Source organism: Talpa occidentalis, unplaced genomic scaffold (genome assembly GCF_014898055.3).
Source record: "Talpa occidentalis isolate TD23 unplaced genomic scaffold, MPIMG_talOcc4v2.1 talOcc4.2, whole genome shotgun sequence".
NCBI lineage: Eukaryota > Metazoa > Chordata > Mammalia > Eulipotyphla > Talpidae > Talpa > Talpa occidentalis.
The window spans coordinates 108,012,833-108,030,683 of record NW_023602073.1 but is presented as its reverse complement, the minus strand read 5'-3'; the positions used below and the strand labels follow the sequence as shown (position 1 = coordinate 108,030,683).

Here is a 17,851-nt window from a genome sequence, read left to right as displayed (position 1 = left end):
TCATGGCCTTCAGAACCCGCACACCTGTGCAGCCCGCTCCAGAAGTGGAGCCAAGAACCCAGCTATCTTCCGAGTGGCATCCTCTGCTCCTCTAGATAAACCTAGAAAAAAGCAACATTGATGAATGCAAACTAAGCTTTCCCGGGGAGAAACGGCAATGCAGCTACAATCAGTCTCTGATTACACAAACTTACCTAGGGGCAGGTTGGAGTGTGAAGGAGGGCTTCAGGGGTGGGGGTTGCCTACTCAGAGGTGGCTTAAACCAGTTCTATTGTTATTGAGTTTAGGAAAGCAAGCTTTTGTTCCGTGGTAGCTACTGGGGGTAAAAACCAAGAGCCACAGTTTAGTCTCCCAAAATCTTTGAAAGGGTAGAGTCTTATCTAAGTTAGGACTTTGGGTCTTTCAAATAAACTGTTTAAGATACTGAATTAAACATAACGACTCCAGTGGGGAGAAAAACATTCAGAGTCTCTAGAAATTAAAAAAAAAAAAGACGGACCACCACATTTATCTGCCCTGTTTTCCAGGTGCCCAGTTCCACCCACAGGACCCCTCCACCACCTTGGGAGAGTTGCAGACAGACGGACCTCCCCGGGTCGCATCTTGAGGGTCCAAAGGCTTTGAACTCTTTTTAAGCATCACTTAGATTTGCTGTTTCGAATGATGGAGGGCAGGACAAGCTTCGTTTCCTCCTCGGCAAATAAAACAAGAGTGGGGCCCCATCCTGCTCAGGGCCCACCAAGAAACTTACACCTGAAAGGAAATCTTCCCGCCCACTGAGTAGGGAGCGGCAGAGGAAAGTGATTTATACACAGTGAGTTAGGGGGGTTTGCCCTCGAAGTCCACAGGCTGGGGTCTGAAGCGCAAGAAGGTGCAAAGCCCTCGTTACACCGCGTTTCAACGGCCACGGCCCAAAACACAACTTTCCTTGACACAGAAGAGCTTCCCAGGCCGAGTCACAGCGCGCTGCGCCGCGCCGCGCGGATTGGGCGGCCGAGGGTCACGTGGCCTGTGCAGCGGCCCCCCCCCCGCGCCCCGCCCCCCGCCCCAGCGCACGCTCCGCGGCTGCAGCCTCGCGGCGCGCCCACTTTCACTTTCTGCACCCGGGTGCTTACCTGCGCGGTAGCGTGGAGGGGGTGGCTGGGGGTGGTTAGAGAAATGTTTTCAAAGTGACCCGCACGAAAGGGGAACATGCTAGAGTAATAAAAGTTGCATGTGCATCCTAGGGGGGGCTGCCCCCATCTTTGCTCTGCCTGGAAGGTGAAGACTGGAAAACGGGTCTTAACCGTTACCAGGGTAAAACTGAACTGCAGGTGAGCAAAACATTCTTTGAAGTTACAAGAGTAACCCGCAGTGCAATCAACCTTAAAAATGATTCCGTGTTTCACTTTCTGCTCCCAGGCTTGGTGATTTGGTTATGAGGAGGAACGTCTTCTGCATGGTTTCTTAGGTTAAAGTAAAGGCCACTAAAGTTAGCTTGTTATGGCAACCTGGGAGACAGGAGTCCTTTAAAAAATAAATTGACAATAGCTTCCGTTTCACCTCTGATCTGTGGGTAATTTGACTGGTATTATCAATAGTTTAGCAAAAGTGGAGGAGAGGACTCTGTTGCTAGTTCCTGTATAGGCTAGTGAATCCGGGCCCAGCTAACACTCCAATATGTGTGCCTGGGCACGTAGCCCTTGTTATCACAGAATATCCAAGATCGCGGCCAGTGACTGTTACCAAGTAAAAAGTATTCTCCCCACTGTCCTACATACTAAATTTACCTTCAAGAAAGAAAATATACCAGAATATTGAAAACAATTATTAGTAACACAGTGAAGACAATTTTCTGATCATTAAGGTGGGCTTAACATATTCTCTGGTCTTTTATTTACATAAGCTACTACATACCACGAATTTTCAAGTGACTGATTTGCTAGGTCCCAGGGTATAGAGAATAAATTTTTAATAAATTGCCGTTGTTATTGAAATTAAACAATTTACACATCCTCTTACTTATTATTTAAAGTGATGATATGGTATTGTTCTTTCTTCCATGCTTTATATAGAGGTTTATTTAGAGGTTTGATTAGGGAGAGGGGAAAACTTACAAAGCAAATTGCTTCAATAGTCTGTTGTGATAGTAACTTCCACTAACTAATTACATGTCATTTTGAAAGTATTTCCTCAAATTTGTATTGAATATATACGATTGCCTTTGAATTCCTTCAGCTCCCCCCTTACACTTTTACAAAATGAAAGGGTATGGTCTTTGTATTGTACCACTGGTTATTTTGCAACCAAACATGGTAACTTTAGGGAGGGGGATGTGGAGGAAAGAGATTATTATTCTCTCTGGGCATTTAGCTGGAAATCTCCAGCAAATGGTGAAGTCTGGAGCAAGAATCAGTTAAATAACAAAAAAGTCACGTTCTTTTGACTTTCTGGGGAGGGGGAATTATATACCAATCAGATACATAAAATCTTAAGAAACGTTGCTATTTTTTAATCCGTGATGTTTTGGGAAGTAATTTGGATGTTTGAAATGAAAGTTGTTTTCCCTTTAAAATTAGTGTAATTATCAACTAGGAAGAAAGAATACCTCAGAGTTCCAAACTTCCTTTTCCACAAATGAAACTGGGACACCGTATTTGGATTTATGTGGAGCTGAACACATGACCACCCACCTCTCCTTCTTCACATTCTAGATCACTGAACTCAACCCCCTAGTCGCTGGTACTGCTAATGTAGGAGTCACCCTTGAATCTTCTGTTTCTCTCTCCCTCTACTTTATAACTGCCTGATTTTACCTTCTACTTATGCCTCAAATATATCCCTTCCCTTCCTTTCTGGTTCCCACTGCTATACTTTCGGCCTCCCTTGCCTTGCTGTCTAGCTCATTTGCAGCAGCAGCCTCATACCTGAAGACTGCTGTTATCATTCCCTTCAAATCCTGTCCCTTGAGTGACTTATCTAAAAAGCAGATCTGAACATGCCACTCACCTTTAATGACTTCCCCTTACTTACCAGATAAATATCTAAGCTGCTCACCACACCACAGTTTCTTTATATCTCTCCAGCTTCACCTCTCACCACTTCTTACCCTGACTTCACATTCCTGCCACACTTCATTCATTCATTTGACACAACAATGTGCTAGCCCTGTCTCAGGCACTTGGAATATCTTGAGGAACAAAACTAAAATCTTTGCCTTGGTGGAACTTGTTTGGATGGGGGTGGATGATGTCAGTAAACAATACACATAATAATTAAGCACACTTTATAGTTTTTGGAGGGAGTATAATTTTAAATGGGCTGGTTATGGTTGGCTTTATTGAAAAGGGAATATTTGAGTAAAGATACGGAAGGATGTAAAACAGTGAGATGTGGACAGAGGGGGAAAATCTAGGCAGACAGAACAGCCAATGCGAAGCCTGAGGGTAGGAGGCTGCTTAGCACATTCAGAAGAAAAAAACGAGTATGGGATGAGATCAGAGAAAACAGGGTGTGTGAGCATGTTTTTGAAAGAAGTTTCACGAGCCATTTTAAGTTGGGACCTTACTTTGCATTAAATGGAAAATCAACTATTTGTGATTACCCCCATAAGCCATACTGCTCAGGCCTTGTGTGTAATCATTTGATCCCTTCCTTTTGAATTGTGCTGCTCTCTCCAATCGAGTTTACTCCCATAATTCCTTGTGATTGCCTCTGTTAGTGCATTTCCCATATACTTACAAGGCTTAGTTCTTGACGAAGGTTTTGTTTTGTTTATGATAATATTTGCTTATAGCATATGTTGCTTACTTTTATCAGGTGCATGTTTATAAATTTTTAAACAACCTTACAAAATATACTTTATTATACCAATTTTATAGAAGAGAAAATGAGGTTCAGAAGAGTAAGTCTCTTATTCAAAGTGACACAACTGGTAAGGATCTGAGTTGGGTTTCAAACTCGGTGTTCTGGCCAATGCCACACTGTACTTTTTTCTTTTCACTCCTGAGGCTTCCTCATTAGATTGAAAGGAAGAGATGAAGCTCTCATATTGGCTTCCTGGACTTAAAAAAAGCACTGTCCGTTTATTGATTTGTTAAATATTTATCAATAGCTCTTCTGTGTCAGGTACTTGGAAAATATTGGGCAAAACAAATTAGTCCCTTCCTTTGTGCAGTTTATTGTGTAACAGGGTAGACTGACAATTATACCAGCAAGGTCAGTAATGTGCATCTAATGGTGCACCGACAAAGTGCTGCTGGGGGATCTGTGGCAGTGGCTCCTAAGCTAGCTACCCAGCCTGGAGAAAGTCATGGGGAGACAGCATGTCTCCTGGAGGAAGATAATTCGAAGTGGAAAGTTACCTTTGGGTTTAGAGATGGTGAAATTCAGAAAGTGAAGATGTATGTCTAGCTGTGAATGAAAGAATCTCCTATAGAGCTGTATAGAGTATGATGTATTATGTAAAAACTTAAAGCATCTTGCTTTATTGATTTTTTTCAAGTTTGGCTAATATTAATGTCCTTTTTACAAATTTTATTATAATCTTTATAAAGTTTTTAAATCTTTATTTGATAACTTATCGGATCCATTAATTTATATGCAATATAGTTGTTAATAAATTCAAAACTATGAAATCTAAGGCTTATTCAAATTAATCGTTCTACTGGAATTTGGTGGTATGTTGCATCATTAGCTGGAGTTTGGTAACTTGTTACGGAAAGCAGTATTTTTATTATGTTGGTGGAATGAAATTTAATATTTGCTCACTTTTAATTAATGTCCGATGGAAGAAATAGCCCAGGAAACCATGAAAGGTGGTGTAACTGAGACAGGAAGAAGCCAGGCTAGAAAACCAGAGACCCATACTCAGAAAGTAGTATTTTAGTGCTTTCTAACTGGTGGAAAATTAATAGGTTGTTCTCTGCAGATTTCCCCTGTTTTTCAAGTGGGGATATTATATTTGCCATAATAACTCTAATATATGACTTGATTTTCAAAATTAAAAATTTAAGCATGAAAATAGTTACTCAGACAACTTGAAACTGATGGTGGCAACAGAGCAGTTGTTTTTAATAAGAAAATGATGGGGAAGATCAAAGAAGAGCAGGGATCAGGATGTGGGAGTTCTCTTTATTGTAAACTGCTTTGGAGGGAGGTGAGAGATGGAGATTAGAGATGATGAAGACCTTTCCTTTTGGCTTCTCTGATCTGGCCATGGATGATGAGAGTCCCTCTGGATGAGCGTCAAAGAAAAGACATGGTTAAATGGGTAATAAAAGAAAAGCAATGGCCCATAAATACTAAGTGTTTTAAGTTTAAAAATTTCCCTCAAAAAAAAAAAAAAAAAAAAAAGCTTAGCTATTGCAGTTATCGTCTACAGCTTGTAAAACACAACTTCCCTTAATGGAGCAGATCCAGAAAGACTTAGCTGTAGAAAGAGTTAGGAATATTGTGAGAATCCAAAGACTCCTGGCAAATATATGCTTTGAGGCTTTAAAAAGTGCCCCAGAGGAGGAGAAAATATGCTGAAAAAAATAGCCATAAAGTACTTTTTATGTTAAGAACAAAAAGACAGGAAATGTTTTTTTCCCCCAAATATTGTTGCATTTTCTCCATCTGGTGAATTAAAACAAGACAGATATGTTATCCTTCACCAGTGCATACAACACCAGCAGCAGTTAGATGGTGGAGAGCTGCTGTCCTTGGAGCAGTGTGTATGGCATTCTTGTTCCTTCCCCCAACCCCCAAGGTAAAGAAAAGTAGAGAAAAGAAAACTTGTACTGCTTCTCTGAGGCCATCATAAGTTTATGGCTTATAATAGAAATTTCTTGGTTAACAGAACAATAAAATTACAGAACTCTCATCATTACGTCTAAGGAAACCTTCCTTATTTGCTAACTTCCTTCCAAAACATTTTTGTCCTAATTACATTTGCGTTGGTGGTTTGAGGAGGCCAGGACAACCCAAGGGACTGATTCTATTCTAATTACATCTTTCCTTTCTCAGGAGGTCTGCGTCCTTTCATATGCACCAAACTCACTTGGTCACTTGATTAACTTTTGTCCACTTGTTACTGAGAGGAAAAAATAAAAACAACAACCCAATAAGTTCAGTGAAATTAACAGAGTGTTCGTTTTTTTTTGTTGTCCCCTGTGGAGATCACAAAGCTTATGCCTATTTTCTCTGAGACACTCAGGTATTTATCTCTCCCCCCCCCCCCCAGGTGTGATAAAGGAGGTTGGGTTGTGGTGGTATATGTGTTTTCCTGGAACTTCAAACATGCATCCCAAAGTGTGTGATTTTGGGCCAGGGTCTACAACTTGCATGCAATTTTGAAGAGATGGGTCACTCTCTAAAGGTTAAAGAACAACTGTCCATAACATCCAGAGGAGTCCCTCCATTGTTGCCACTCTGGGATCCTTCTAGGCCTAAGGGTTGCTGAAGGTATGGAAAAACTGCCTTCTAAATTTGGTTTAATATTTCTTTTAACAGTGTTTTATAATTTTCTTTGTATAGGTCTTTTACCTCTTTTGGCTTATTCCCAAGTATTTGATTTTTTTTTTTTGTTTGTTTCAATGATAAAAGGGATGGTTTTCTTGATTTCTTCTTCTTCAGATTGATTGTTTGTGTATAGGAAGGCAACTGATTTTTGTGTGTTGATTTTGTATCCTGCTACTTTACTGAACTGGTTGATTATTTTGAGCAGTGTTTCTGTGGAGTTTTTAGGGTTGTCTATGTATATTATCATATCGTCTGCAATTAGTGGTAGTTTTACTTCTTCTTTCCCTGTCTGGATTCCTTATATGTCTTTCTCTTGTCTTATAGCCCTGGCTAGGACTTCCAGTTTTATATTGAAGAGCAGTGGTGGGAGAGGACATCCTTGTCTTGTTCCTGATCTTAAAGGAAAGGCCTTCAGCTTTTCACCATTGAAAATAATATTGGCGGTGGGCAACGTGGATGGAACTAGAAGGAATTATGCTTACTAAAATAACCCAGAAGGAAAAAGAAAAATATCGGATGGTTTCACTTATAGCAGGAATATAGGGGAACCCAATAAGACATCAGTGTGAAAAAATAATAACAGTACAAAACACAACAAAGCACAAACGGGCAATTATAAATCCGAGATATACTGCTGGAGAGGAGGAGGGAGAGGGCTCAAGGGGAGGGAGGGAGGCGCACAGGGGACTGAGGTGATGGTGCAGGGGTGCACTGGTGAAGGAAACTATGGGGACTGCCCCTGAGGGGGTGGGAGAAGCAAATATTGTTTAAAAATGAACGATGATGTAAAAAATTAAAAAAAAAATATATATATAAAAGTCAAACCAGAAGGGAAAAAAAAAAAAGAAAAAAAAGAAATTTGGTTTCATAAATGGTTTCCTTCATCTGTGAGCCCCTCAGCAACTCCCTCGGGATTTCACCCGCAGGCAGGGGAACCGGCCCCAGGCTCAGGTTCCCCCGGGCGCAGCCGGCGCCGCCGCGACGCGGACCAGCGAAAGTTGGGCTCGTGGCCCGCGGGTGACGGGGCTGCTCCGCCGGGACAACTCCCTCCAGATCCAGGAGGCCCTAGTCAATCCTCCTGGCAGGAAGCAAAATTCTCCCACAGGATACGCGGGGGTCCCCTTTTCTTCAGAACTCTGAGGGGCGCAGGAGAAGGAAAAACGGAATTCCTCTTTTAAAAACATGATGCCAGAAGCAAGGGCGCCCTTCCCCGGGGCGCCGGGCGGGCGGGCGGGGCCGCCGCGGAGTGTGCCTGACGCCCGCAGAACCCGGGCTCGCGAGCCCCCCGCCCCGCGCCGCCCCGTGCCGCGCCTCAGACCCGAGACCCCGCGTCCCGCCACAACGCGACGTCTTCCAGCCTCCAGGCCCGTCCCGGGGAGCCGCGGCCCACGAGACTCTGCTGGCGTCTGAGAGGAAGCTTCTGGGCCGAGGCGGCGCGGCCAGGCCGAGGCCCCTCCCCGCCCGGGCTGCGGGTAGGAGAAGGCGCTCCGGGTGGGGGTGTGTTCGGGGAGGGTGAGGGGGGACTGGGCAGAGCAACGCCACGAGGCGCGTGGGGTCCCCTCGCGTCAAGGCAGGCAGAGTTGACAGGGAGCGCTCTCGTCGGGGATGGGAGTCCACACCCCACCTTTGGCTCCCTGTTTCGTAGGAGCGTGGCGCTGGGAGGCTCAGACCAAGACAGGACAACGTGTGTATGGAGATAAATGGGACATAAACGTTGGGGAAAAGCCCTGAAGAGCAGGAAGGAGTAAAAGAGTGGCTTATGGGCCCCTTTCTCTCACTGAACCTAGACTACGGACGTTAAGGGGCGTCAGAACCCCATTTTACAGAGGGGAATACTGACACCTGCAGAGATTCAATGGGTCTATGGAACTTGGGAGGTTTAAAGCCAAATAAGGCACACCAAACTCTTGCTTCCTGCCAGCCACCTCTGGTGAAGAAAACTATTAAACCTGCCCAGGAGAGGAGGCAGAGGTTTAACTGAAGCAAAGATGACCCCATGTCCCAAGGCTGTGCCAGTCTCTCACTCTTCAGTCCTGATGAAGTGGAAAATTTGGAGCATACACGGTGGGGGTTCTCCCACCTTTTCTCTCTATCACCCCTTCTTCTGTCCTCATCCCTTACCTGACCTTTTCCAGGTGCCAACACCCAGAGCGTAGTATCCCATCTTAAACAAAAAAAAAAAGTATTTCCAACCTGACCTTTCCTTAACTCCAAACTCCAGTTTTGTTTATTCATGCTGCCTGCTTGATACCTGTCTCTAGTAGACTTATCTAAAAGGTCCTCAAGTTGAACTTGCTGGAAGCTCTGCCCCCAAACCTGCTCTATCTACAGTATTCCCCATTCAGTTAAGGACAAACCATTTTTTTTTTCAGGAGATGCTCAGAGCAAAAACCTTGGGGCCATCCTTGATTCCTCTGTCTTTCACATTCCAGATGGAGTGCAGTGAAATAAGTTTGTGCCTCTAAGTTTCATGTCTAACTAGAAATCCACCCATTTGTCAGACCTTTGCTAATACTACTTGAGCCCACGCCATCATCATTTCTCATCTAGGTTATTATGACAGCTTCTTAAGTGGTCTCCATGTTTCTTTTTCCTTCATGCCTTGCAGTGCACCTCAGCACAGTAACCAGAGTGATCCTGTTCTGTAGAGCTTCCCAGCCCACGCCCCAGGGACTCCCCACCTCACTCAGGGTCATAACCTAAATCAGAGCTTACACCCCTGAATGACCACTCCATCATTCACCCCATCTATAATATTTCTCTTTGCTGAAACCCACTACCCTTCAGCTACACTTCCTGTTAATCTTGCCTTCAGGTTTTTGCACTTGCTTTTCCCTTTGCTTGGAGCACTTTCCCCCACTTTGGTATAGTTTGCTTCTGTTCTGTTACCTTCTGGGTGAAGTTTTTTCCCTAGATGTTTTATTTAACAATGCAACCATATTCCCTCCTTTTTCTCTTTCCTAGCTTTGTTTTTCTCCTTTGTACTTATCTTCTATACAGTAAGCCCTCACTTAATGGGATTGGTTCTTGGAAACTACAACTTTAGTGAAATGGCAATGTATTAGGAAAGCAGGTCTTCAAACATCCCAACTGACATGGAATGAAACAGTGTGATTCAAGAACATGCTGTTTTCCTCACCCCATTTGCTTGTCTATCCACAAAAAAAGTAAGCTAAGATAGGCAGATAGATGGATAGATAGTCAGGGACATTTTAAATTGCTGTATCTCTAGTGCCTATAATAGTGCCTGGCACATGGAAGGCAGTCAATAAATGTTTATTTTATTATGAATGAACCCATAATAAAATGGGAGCAAGGGAGTGTCCCCACTCTTTACTAACTCTGTGACCTTGGGAAGTTATTTAACTGTTCTCACACTCAGTTTTCTCCTCTGTAAAATGATGGTAGATACTTCGTGGAGTTATTGATGATATTAAATAAGTAAATACATATAAAACACTAAGTATCGGAGAGGAGCATGATAATTGGCAGTCATTTTTACTGATAAATGTGATAGTATATATGCAGGATAGACTTGTGTGCATGTGTCTTGTACCTTCCCTGCCTTCTCGAAGTCATTTCTCTACTTGTAGCCGTAAAATGTAAATAAGAATGTGTCGTATCAGCTGAAATTGTTTTTCTGTTATTGATATTTCTTTGCATAGTGCCTTGGAATTGTGTGACCACTGTTACTGCGCAGAATTGAAGGGGAAATGCCAATTTTTGGTTGATTTGTGTCATCATCACCAATGATCCTTGTCATCTTTCATGAAAAGAGAAGGGGACAGTACATTCCTTATGAAAATGTGAGTTATCCCCCTTCAGGACTCTATCAGGGAAGTTCTTTTGAAGATGTAAAGGGATTGGGTGGGCAGCAGAGTATGGATGGGGTAGACGAAGAGAGACTTGAGTTAAACATCGTGGCTGGAAGTGGTGCTAGTATTAGGCTTCTCTTCAGCTACCTAGCCTGTCTGTTTGGGCAGACATGGTGAAAGGCTCACTAGGGTGGGCTCACATGGTAATATGCTTGCCTGGTGGAAGCAGGAGAGGTAATAGGATTTTGTAAGGGTAGATCCATGGTGTACTTCCCTCCAGAGCACACAGCTGTTGCCATGGCTCCTTCCTTCCCATGCTTTGGGCAACTGTCTACCTGTTTAAAATGGCAACTGCACCCATTGACTGTTCCGTCTGACACACTATGTGTTTGCTCTGTAACTCCTTACACCTCTTCTACCCATGAAAGCTCCAAGGGGACAGCAGCAATTTTGTCTGTTTTGTTCTCTGCTTTCTTTTTAGTTTCTAGGGCAGGGCCTACCTTGCACACAGTGCTGCTGCCATTAAATTCTTGTTGGTTAAATGAGTATTCATGCTAAGCTTATTTAATTCTGTCAAGCAGCCCCTAACATTAATTGAACCATCCTTGTACAAGAACAATTTAAATGCATTCTTTCCTACCAGTCTCACAACAGCCCTCTGAGGTTGATGTTGTAACTCCCATTTTTACAAATAGAGACACTGAAAACCAGTACGGTTAATAAACTTGTTAATAAACATGCAGCAGCTGATAAATAGACCTACGGATAGAATCCACATGGTCAGGGTTCCAGGCCTGCGTCCCAACCTTCTTTTGAATGAAGGTGAAGAAGGTTAGCATTAGACACAGACCCTAAAAAAAATCTGAAGATAGAAAGGAGACCAGAGGCTGCCTTAAAGTTTCCCTGGCTGCCAAGTGTGTCCAAAACATAGCCTAGCTGCCTGGCAGCCAGCACCCGACTGAACTTGCCACCATCAGTCAGCCCAGGAGGTTAAGCAGAGATGACACTTGTTCATCTCCCTCTCTCCAAATTCCCTGCTGATGTCCAAACAGCTCGAATTTTCCCGGTACTAATAAGCAGCGGCCAGTGTGACGCAGGTGAGTCACATAGCTGGACAGATGGAGGCTGGCACGGTGCGTATTTCCCAGCCCGCAGCCGGGGCTCACCACCTTCCAATCCCGTTGGAAGATCCCCAGGGAGAAGTCGTGTGGATAAGGAAAGTAAAAAGTGGCTACTATGGCTCCGGGCACCGACAACCTACTGCACTTGGGCCCTGGCATGCCCGTGCGAGTTCTGGCGCGCGGCGTTTCTAGTGCGGAGAAGCCAGCAAAGGGGTGATCTGGGTGCCAGGCGAGCCCTGGCGGGGACGCGGGACGCGCGGGCACAGGCGCCAGGAAGAGGTGGGGAGCGACCTGGGCGCGGTGACCGCCACTCGCCGTGCGTTTAAGGAAGGCACTGGCGGCTGTCTTCGGGTTCTCATCGTTTTTCAAAAATAAAACAGGAATATCCCTTGGACATGAAGCGGTTCACTCTGTGAACCCATTTTTCTGTCATGGAAATAGGGCGAACGTAGGAACCAATTTCCTCGCCCTCCATCTTGCGTCCCCAGATTTGGGGGTCCTTGCCTTAGGGTTGTTTGCTTATGCCTGGGAACCCCTCCGCCCACCATACCTTCGCTGCGCCGCGGTTCTTAATATAGGGTCATGGGAGGAGATAAATATAAATTAATTTTGATTGTCACCAAATTCATTATTTTGTCGTTTTGTATTTTATTTTTATACAAGTGCTAGTAAAAGCACAACTACTCATCCTCCTGCGGGTTTCTGGGAAAATTTGAAGATTAAAATACCTGAAAATTCTGGTAATTCCTCTTTTCAGTGAGTCATTAACAAGTGTTTGTTTACCCTCTACCCCCAGATGGAATCATAGGAAAATCACTGAAGAAATATGCCCAGCCTCTCCAGTTCCGTTTGGAAACTCAAAATCAAGCTTTTGTGTTTTCAGTTGCAAATTAGAGTTCACATCATTTGTCCTCAAATACAGTAATTTGCCTTATGCAGAAGTTTCTGAACATTTGCTAATTTTTCTTCCCTGAACTTGTTGTTAACTGATATGCAACTGTTAATACAAAATAAGCAAAATCTCACCTGATGTGTGTTTTTTAAGTGTTAATTATTGACTTTTGTACCTTTGGCTGCTTAACAAAAAGTAGCATTTCTTTTAAAATGAATCTTGGAGTAAAAAATACTTGAGATGTTTGGCAACCTCAAGGTAACACATATTAGTGAGCCAAGGATAAAGACTAGAAATTTGTTCTGTTTCTTGCTCCATTACTCACTTACTTGATGTGGCCTCTGACAAGTCCCTTCACTGTCCTGGGCCTCAGGCTCTCTCTCCATCAGTAACAAGGGGATCATCTTCCATACTGCCTGTCTCCTGGGGGTGTTGTAAGGGTTAATGAGATAGGTGGTGAGTGCTTTGATTCTAGGTTGAATGACCTGTACAAATAAAACATGATTACATCTCATATTCATCTTTGATTCATCTGAATAAATAGGCCTTTCCTTTATTAACTCTCCCTGTTAAATTTTCAAGATTGAGTTATTTAATTTTAAAATTCTGTGTTTGGGGGACATTTCATAACTTAACACTCTGCAAATATCAACTTCTATTTGCTCACAGATTTTGAATAACATCTTTCTCGTTATGTCATTCAGTGTATTTATTGAACAAATGTTTATTGAAAATGCACTCTTTCTGGGGACTCCCAAGCAGTCCTAGTTGAGGTAGTATGCCTACTACCCCCCAAAACTGTTAAACATTTTATGTGCATTTTTTTGGGTCCTGTGATAATCTCTTTTTTATTTGAAACAGAATTCAAAGCCTTCATGTTCCTTCTTGTTCAATCAGAATTCAACAATTGAATTTTATGTGGCAAGCCTTTGTTTCCATGACTTTTGGCAACTGTTTCCTCAAACCATATGAGTGGCTTGTAAGATTTATAAAGTAGAAACCAGAAAGAAGTTTTGAGAAAAACATGAACATATAGAGAATTCACCTTATCTAAATTTGAGTCATGGAAGCAATGTGTATGTCGAAAGATAATTTTAAAAGTAATGGACATGTAGATATAATTTTATGTGCATTATCTTATTCCTCATAGCAACTCCCTGACATGTAGGTACAATCATTACACTGTTATAGAAAACAAGCTGTAGCGTTTTTTATGTAATTCAGCAAGCCAGGAACTGTGAGGTTACTTACAGTAGCAAGGGGCTGTTTTTTTGAAGCCTCTGATGGAAATTTATGGTCACTTTTTTTTAGGAAGAAAAGGTTTTGCCAGCACTACCTCAGCAGAGATGGAATTCACTTGTCTGTAGTGTATAATATCCTCATACCAGGTCTTCTTAGAGTAGAGAGGATAGGTTAGGAAAAATTTACATATAGACAAGCATGTTAGAGTGCTGGAAGTGACCAGACACTCAAAAGCACAAGCCCCCTCTCCACTAAAGGAAAGAAAAGTGAAGAAAAATTAATATAAGCCTTCATGTGGTCACTACCTAGTTTTTAGAAGTTATATAAAAGACAGAGTTGGAGAAGTTTATATTCCTCATATGAGACAGGGGCCACACACACCCTTATTTAGAAGGGAAAGGGAAACCTTGTGAGTTAGGACTATTTTTGCATGAAACATGATGATCCTTTATCCATCCCTGGAACTATAATCCTATGAATAACAGTTCATAATGTTGGAAGAGCAAAGAAACAAATTAAGCCAGAAAATGCAGGTTTTTGTATTCTGTCTGTGGACAGTTAGGCCAGCTGCAACAAATTGCTTAGAAAGTTCATATATTAGACCATAGTATTATGGTTTTATACATTTGCTGCATGCTGACAATATGCTAAGTCATCAGCATGATTAAAGCGAACACCCATATTCTGGGTTGACAGTGTCCTCATATATAGTCTCAGACATAGAACACTGACACATATACATATAACAAGCAGATGTATACATGGAGTGCGGCAAGTGTTGAATGATTTAGATATACAGGAATTAGTTGTGGTGCTTTCTATGTATGAGAGAATAGAAAGTGAGATATGCAAGTCACATACTCAGAGAAAGTAGTCTTGGGAGAATTAGAGGAAACTCCTGTTTTACAGTTATTTAGTTGGGAAAGGATTCTTGAGAAGAAACCAGAGATGGGGATTTCGAAGTAACACAATCAAATATGTTGGAATTGGAAGAGTTCTAAGAAGTCCAAATCCTACTTTCTACTTAGACACTGAGGGCCAGAGCCCTCAAGTGGCTACTTAGTAGCATATCTGGGACTCTAATGCAAATGCCCACCCTCTGACACTCTAATGCTCTTCCATGTCACAGGGCTTTTCTTGCTATTGTTTGTTTTTGTTTAATTTTATTTTGCTTTATTGTGGAAATTCAAACTTATACTTAAAAGAAATGGTATCATGAAGTCATGAATCTCTCTTTCTGTATATATAAGAATGGCATAAAGCTATATATTCGGCCTAACTTGATGCCATTCTTATTTTATCTATTTCCTTGTTTTTATTTCTGTCTTTTTTAAAATAATGGTTTAAGGCACATATCAACATCCATGTTGTTTTACCAGTAAAATGCTTTGGTATAAAACTAAGTGAAGACTTTTTAAAAACATAGCAACTATGCTATTAGCATATCTAACAAAATTAGCAATAAACCTTAATATCATCTAATACCTGCTCATCATTCATATTTCTCTGTCGCAAAGATATCTTTTTACTGTTGGTTGGTTTGAATAGGCATCCAAATAAGGTTTATATACTGCATATCATTGTTTGGGCTCACCAGTCTTTTTCTGTAACTGTCATTTCTTCTTTTTTGTTTCGTGGTTTTGTTCATGAGAAACAAGGTCATTTGTCCCTGCAAAATGTGCCACAATCTGGGTTGATTGCTTCCCATGTGGAGTCATTTACCTTGTTTCTCTGTACCTGTAATTTTCTTCAGATTGGTGATTAGACCTAGAAGCTTGATTAGATATAGGTTCAATTTATTTAGACAGGAATACTTTATGGAAATATAGTGTACTTGCTATGGCATTATATTTTGAAGCACATAATGTCTGGTTATCCTGATTTCTGTGATGTTAAGATTAATCAGTGGGTTCAGGGGATGTCAGCCTAATCTCTTCATCAGCCTTTTACCTGATGGTTTTGGAAGCCACTGATGATTGTTGCCTAGAACATCTATAATTTCACTGGAGGTTAAAAAATGTGATTTTCTCATGCTGTCAGTCATCTGTCTTTATTAAACTGGAATATTTCTTTTTTTAAAAGATTTATTTATGCATACAAGAATTGGGGTACAGACCAGAGGTGTGGGGAATGAGAGGATTCGCCAGAGACAGAGTGGGGAACAGAACAGGCACATTGACTGAAATACACTGCTGAGGGGAGCAGCGGGCAAGTCAGGAGAGGTCTGCTGCACCACGTGGGTAGCTCCCTGGCCAGGGATTGAACTTGTGCTGCAGTGGCTGCGGATAGCTTCATAAGATAGCTTGCGCCACCAGGGAGGCTCCAAAGTGGAATATTTCTTTTTTTTTTTTTTTTTGTTTGTTTGTTTATTTATACATGCACTGGGTACAGTCAGAAGCGCGGGAGGGCGAGAGAATTCACCAGAGCCAGAGCGGGGAGCAGAGCAGGCAGAAGGACCGAAGTACACTGCTGAGGGGAGCAGCGGGCGGCAGGAGAGGTCCGCGCGCCATGTGGGACCCTCCTCCGGTGGACGGGAGCAGCCGGGGATCGAACCGGTGCTGCAGAGGCCGCGGGCAGCTTCGCAACCCAGCGCTCAACCGCTGCGCCACCGGGGAGGCCCGAATATTTCTTTAAATATCTTTCTCCATCGGCTCTTTGCCAACCTTGAAGTAATATGGTAAAGGAAAGGCAAGATAAATGCTTGATGCTTTCTCTTTACTTTTTAATTTTCAAGTAATAAGTATAATAGAGATTTCAGTAGTGGAGTAATTAATTTTGGACAAGGTACCAGAAAGTATTTCTCTGAAGAAGTAGAGTTTGATCTAGGACTGGAAAAATGTTTATGATCTTGACAAGCAGAGAAGAGGGGAAGAGACTTTGGGCTCTATGATCTAAGGGAACTCCTTGAGCTGAAAGGAGGTTGTGATTGTTTATCTGCTATGACTAAAGCATGGAGTACATGGGCTGCTTGGGAGAGGGGCTGTGTCCTTCAGTGGTCTGTGACACTTTTGAAGGAAATATCTATGTCTTCTTCACTTTTAAAACTCCAGTGTCAAGAAAGACGTGTGTTACAAACTGAAGATTTCCTCAGTATTTCTTAATCAAATGAATGGAGTAATTTGAACTTTCACTGAGTGTGGCATATATATATATTTTTGCTGTTATAGTAGCTTCTTTTACCTTTCTAAATCTCAATTGGTGCAAAAAGCTTTATTAACAATGAACACCTTTTATTATACAACATTAGACAAAACTGGAAATTGAAAGAAGCTACCTCAATATAATCAAGACCATATATGGAAAACCAATAGCTAACATCTTACTAAAAAATTAGCTAAAAATTAAAAAATAAAGAGTCAAAATCATGAAAACAATGAAGGCTTGGGGAGACTGAAAAGATTTGACAAGTAGATTTGTGTGATCCTGGATTAGATCGCAGACCAGGAAAAAAAAGCTATACTGGCATTGTTAAGTCAATTGGAAACTTTGAAGTGAACATTGGATTGGATATCAGCATTAAATGTTACATTTGTTGATTTTGGTAATGTTATGTGTTTGTGTTAAAGAAAGTCTTCATTTCTAGGAAATATACTTTAAAGTATAAGGGGGTATTATGTTTGCAATTACTCTTAAATAATTCACAGGAGAGAAAAAATATAGAGAGAAAGAGCAGATGAAGCAAATGAAACAAATGCTAAAAATGGATGAATCTGGGTAAAAGGCATACAGAAGATCTTTGTACTTTCTCACAACCTTTCTGTGTGAAATAAAAAGTAAGAAACAACGATTAAATGGTGATTAATGATATAAAGCCACTCTGTTCTAAAATAATCAGTAGAGGTGATGGAGATAGCAAAGGAATAACCTCCCATCCAATGCCAGAGTGACTTTGCCCGGGCGAGTTTAGGGCTTTAGGACTTACATTTTCTCTGTCAAGAAACAATTGGGGATTGACTTTATTAAGTACTATTCTGTATGTTTGTGCCAGCCTTTTTATACAATACTGGCTTGTTAGCACTGAAAATATTCCAAACATGGTGGAAAACCACAAGGCTAAATCTACTCAAGTGATTTTTGTGATGTAAATATATTGTATATCGTAAAAACAAAGGAAAAACAGTTGATTTTGTGGTTTGTGTTAGTCAGGGTTTATGTTTGAAGTGCAGAAATTCAACTCAAACTTACTTAATTCAACAGATATTTATTGAGCAAAAAACAACACAGGCAAAAAGCCCTGCCTTTTGGAGCCTCTAGTTGGTGGTTAAAAATAATCAAGCAAATAAAATTATTAAATAAAG

At 41.7% G+C, this 17,851-nt stretch overlaps 1 protein-coding gene and 1 long non-coding RNA gene across 3 annotated transcripts in view; one reads left to right on the top strand and one right to left on the bottom strand.

The window, feature by feature from the left end:
* PRDM1 (PR/SET domain 1) overlaps positions 1–218 on the bottom strand; it is a 107,664-nt gene extending 107,446 nt beyond the window's left edge. The window contains exons 1-2 of the mRNA XM_054699065.1: positions 195–218; positions 25–101 (exon numbers count right to left, since the gene is read on the bottom strand). The gene's annotated coding sequence lies outside the window, so the exon portion shown is untranslated. The remainder of the gene's footprint in view (positions 1–24; positions 102–194) is intronic.
* A 948-nt stretch (positions 219–1,166) lies between these two features.
* Positions 1,167–17,851, top strand: part of LOC129146497 (uncharacterized) — a 314,133-nt gene continuing 297,448 nt past the window's right edge. Inside the window, exons 1-2 of one of the 2 annotated variants that reach the window (XR_008553308.1) lie at positions 7,918–7,955; positions 10,149–10,289. This is a non-coding gene — a long non-coding RNA (uncharacterized LOC129146497). Of the gene's footprint in view, positions 1,314–7,917; positions 7,956–10,148; positions 10,290–17,851 lie in introns of those variants that run through there. The other variant, XR_008553309.1, reaches the window with a different exon arrangement.